The 4,825-nt window shown below is 44.4% G+C and overlaps 1 non-coding gene across 1 annotated transcript; it reads left to right on the top strand.

The window, feature by feature from the left end:
• The first annotated feature begins 286 nt into the window (after positions 1 to 286).
• On the top strand, positions 287 to 360 carry Trnat-ugu. Its single transcript has one exon. It is a non-coding gene; the product is annotated as a tRNA-Thr (tRNA).
• The last annotated feature ends 4,465 nt before the right edge of the window (positions 361 to 4,825 follow it).

Consider the following 4,825-nt stretch of genomic DNA (forward strand, 5'->3'; position numbering starts at 1 on the left):
TTCTAGAGAAGCTACACGGTCATCAATGGTATCTGTTCTTTCGAGAACAGTTATTATCTTCATATATATAGTTAATGGCTACCCAGCCATTGACCTTCGTCTGTGCGAATACGCACAGGGTGTCCGAACTCTTACGGGAATCGTCACCTTAGTGTGCGCGAGTAATGAGTGGATGGGCAAATATCTATTAGGTACATTACGTATGTAGATTGTGGACAGTTGAGAATGTGGGTTTCACGGGAAGCATGCAAGGGATAAGTCCCTGCAGTCGCGCTATTCGTCTGTGTCCTCGGTGGCTCAGGTGTTTAGAGCGTCTGCCATGTAAGCAGGAGATCCCGGGTTCGAGTCCCGGTCGGGGCACACATTTTCAGTTGTCCCATTCGAGGTATGTCAACAACACTTGTCGGCAGCTGAGAGTTTCAATTAATTATCGTGTATTCTAGAGAAGCTGCACGGTCATCAATGGTATCTGTTCTTTCGAGAACAGTTACTATCTTCATATATCTAGAAACTGGTTCTGTGTCTCGCATCATATAACTTAACATGCAATCGGCCAATTAAAACCATAGGTTCTCTAGTTGGCAAGGATTGGGCGAAGAATCCGATGGCAGGTTCTCCACGACGCGATATTCTGAAAATTTTAGGAAGGTTACCAAGGAAGGAGCGCTGAGTAGTCTCTTGAGTGCACGTGTGGCAATTATTCTGGCTTTGCAAGACAGCACCACAAGAGCATACATAGCAGAACGTTTCGTTGTGGACGGCAAAGCCCATCGATGCTCCGAACGGGGGCAAAGGCTCAGCCCGTTCACCCGTGGCGTACCGGTGGCTGTTGTACAGAGAGCTCTCCTGAGTGCCTTCGGCCACTGAGCAGGCAGCCAGTGGATAACCTGCGAGCCGCCCCCCCCCCCCCCCCCCACCCCACAGCCACCGACCGCCATAGCGCCGTCTTCTCGGGAACCCAGACACAAGGGAAAACGGAATTTAACTGACGTGTTTGCAGAGCTTGAGGAGGTTGCCGTGCCTCAGAAGAAACCCCGGCTCCAAGTCAAGATAACAAAATCCAATATGATCATATATATTTCTACACTAATGGCGATTAAAATTGCTACACCACGAAGATGAGGTGCTACAGACGCGAAATTTAACCGACAGGAGGAAGATGCAGTGATATCCAAATGATTAGCTTTTCAGAGCATTCACACAAGGTTGGCGCCGGTGGCGACACCTACAACGTGCTGACATGAGGAAAGTTTCCAACCGATTTCTCATACACTAACAGCAGTTGACCGGCGTTGCCTGGTAAAACGTTGCTGTGATGCCTCGTGTAAGGAGGAGAAATGCGTACCATCACGTTTCCGACTTTGATAAAGGTCGGACTGTGGCCTATCGCGATTGCGGTTTACCGTATCGCGACATTGCTGCTAGCGTTGGTCGAGATCCAATGAATGTTAGTAGAATATGGAATTGGTGGGTTCAGGAGGGTAATACGGAACGTCGTGCTGGATCCCAACCGCCTCGTATCACTAGCAGTCGAGATGACAGGCACTTTATCCTCATGGCTGCAACGGATCGTGCAGCCACGTCTCGATCCCTGAGTCAACAGATGGGGACGTCTGCAAGACACCAACCATCTGCACGAACAGTTCGACGACGTTTGCACCAGCATGGACGATCAGCTCGGAGACCATGGCTGCGGTTACCTTGACGCTGCATCACAGACAGGAGCACCTGCGATGGTGTACTCAACGACGAACCTGAGTGCACGAATAGTAAAACGTCATTTTTTCAGATGAATCCAGGTTCTGCTTACAGCATCATGATGGTCGCATCATCATGGCGACATCGCGGTGAACGCAAATTGGAAGCGTGTATTCGTCATCGAACCCTTCATTCGATCCCTGCGAAACCCTACGTTTCAGCAGGATAATGCACGACCGCATGTTGCAGGTCCTGTATGGGCCTTTCTGGATACAGAAAATGTTCGACTGCTGCCCTGGCCAGCACATTCTCCAGATCTCTCACCAACTGAAAACGTCTGGTCAATGGTGGCCGAGCAACTGGCCGGTCACAATACGCCAGTTACTACTCTTGATGAACTGTGGTATCGTGTTGAAGCTGCGTGGGCAGCTGTACCTGTACACGCCATCCAAGCTCTGTTTGACTCAATGCCCTGGCGTATCAAGGCCGTTATTACGGCCAGAGGTGGTTGTTCTGGGTACTGATTTCTCAGGATCTATGCACCCAAATTGCGTGAAAACGTAATCACATGTCAGTTCTAGTATAATATATTTGTCCAATCAATACCCGTTTATCATCTGCATTTCTTTTTGGTGTAGCAATTGTAATGGCCCGTAGTGTATCAATTACGTCCTAACCACTCATGAGGTACATCCGTAAATCTGCGAGTAGGACATGATAAACAGAGAACGATTCGGAAAGCAAGAATGAAGAAATAAAATTTTGGTTCGCTAATCGCGTATGCGAAGCAAGATAATGTATGAGGTAAGGTCTGGAAGGACGCCGCCTCACAGGCTGTCCGGCACATCGACCCTAATCGTTAATCCTCCAGACAGATTAGATCCAGGGTCGGAGAACCTCCCCGTCCGGGAAACAGCTCTTAACACGCATGGCTATCCGGGTGGGTGCCAGCAGTTTGTATTGGTTTTTATTAGCGGAGGGATACTGGCTGCTCGTTCGAGTAGTGGGTCCAACTACCCACACACATCAGTTCGCTTGGGAATAATAAAAATTTCTTTCATTTCTCGTGTTATAATTTCGTGATAACGTTGCCCGTTTGCTTTTTTAACATTCCATTTTGCAGTATGGTTTGTATACTGATAACGACTACATTCACATCCGCTTTTCAAACGCATAGGACAATGCTCTGACTTTAGAGCATCCTGGCGTACTTGGAAAAGCATGGGGAGTATAGTTTTACGTCTGATGCAGATTTTTCTCTCCCAGAAACAGTAACTGTTGTTGGGGAGCCGTGATTCATAACGGCGATATACTATCCAACAACGCGAGGACGGATTCGCTCATTCTGTCATTATATGTGCAGCTCCAACTAATATGAGCTTTGCCGGATTAAGCCCACGCGGGAACTTCAGCGATTGTTAAGAAGAAGCCCTTGGTTTGCTTTAAGCTTCAAAGTTGACGATGAGAAATATGACTTCTCTTTACAGAACAACTTTTCTCGATTTAATTTCTAAAAATTTAGAGATAACACTGGCCACATCATGTCTCTAAACAAATCAAATTATATGTCCAGTAAGGTGAGGTATTTTAAACATTCCTGTCCTTTGATACTCCTTAAATCATTTTTAATGCGCTTGAGTGTTGAAAAAGAACGTTCTCTACTGCAAATGATGATAATTAAAGACAGGTAATTGCGTAAGACTACCTGTACATTGGGGAAATACTACTCTAATGAATTTTCCGTTAAAAGTTTATAAAACAGCAGTTTCAGTGGCTCGTGCATTTTGCTGTCAATAGGAGAAGTCACGTCTAGTCTGAGCAGTTCATAAAACTGCACTATTTGGTCACTTAGGCTTTGTTTCAAACTGTCTGGATATGCACTAACGCTAAATATAGTTTTTTTAAAGATCTCTTCTGATGTTCAAGATTGAAATTGCCAAAGTATTCCACATACACTACTCCTCCACTTCTATCGTCTTTGTTAGCCCTGCATGTAGCATAGCCTTTGACTAAAAATTGTTTCGTAAAAACAAAGAACAACCGCCTTCAGCCACAAATCGTAATTTTATTGAAATGCACGGTGCGTTTATGGGGAATGTTTATGTACAAATACACACAAAACAAGTTTTGAATTATGTTCGAAAATGCGCTGTGTCAAAATTTTTTCTGCAAATATGCTGCTTAAATGAAAGCATGTGTTTCTAGACAAACATTCTCCAGAACGATACGCCTATAGTAGAAATAGCCCAGAATTAAACGAAATGTAAACTTGATGTAGATAGTCAAAGCAGCTGAAGATGAACTCCCAGGGCTCGAAATGTACCGTGCATTTAAAAAAAATCACGAGTTGTAGCTGAAGGTGGCTGTTCTTTATTATTACAAAAGTAGCACAGTCATGGAAGGAACACTGCAAACAATGGATAAAATTAAGTAAACATTGTTTATTTGGTGGGAACCATGTTCCCGATATTGCTACAGCCTCCACGCAACACTAAACGTTCTTTATTTGAGATAACGGAGCGGATATTGCGCTAAAAATGTTAACGGTCGTAACTTGTTATTAGATGGTTAACAATCGGCAATTTTACTAAAGACGACTGTATGTTTCCTTCACTTCGTATTTGTTCTATCGAACTATGTAGCAAATTGCACAGTTTTCCAGCCAGAATATCACTGAAATCCTGAGTAGTTCAGTCTGTGGTTTTAATACTGAAGAGCGTTTGGTACTTGGCTCGCATTTCCAAAACTTTCTGTAGGGTCTATTAACAATTAATGTGAGTTATTCCCTTAAAACCTTTCTTTCTTTGGGCGAAGTGTGTTCCCTGCCTGTAATGCTGCTCTGGGAGTGAGTAATTTGCAGTTTGTTGATGTACGTTACAAGTATTACACTGTCTGACTCTGGGAGCCTCAACAATCCTTTTTGTTTCTGATGAAGCTCTTGTTGGAAGAATTTGGAGGTGGGGGGGGATCCAATTCTGTTCTCATTTCTGTATGTCCATATGGTTCAATCTGAGGTACGGTTAGTATTTGCAGACACAAGGGAAGACAGAACAGCCTGAGAATACGTTGCATTTCATAGATAATTGTCAGTCTCTTTAAAGCTCCAGCTGTTTTGAGATGCTGTTTC

The sequence above is a fragment of the Schistocerca americana genome, chromosome 1 (assembly GCF_021461395.2).
Source record: "Schistocerca americana isolate TAMUIC-IGC-003095 chromosome 1, iqSchAmer2.1, whole genome shotgun sequence".
NCBI lineage: Eukaryota > Metazoa > Arthropoda > Insecta > Orthoptera > Acrididae > Schistocerca > Schistocerca americana.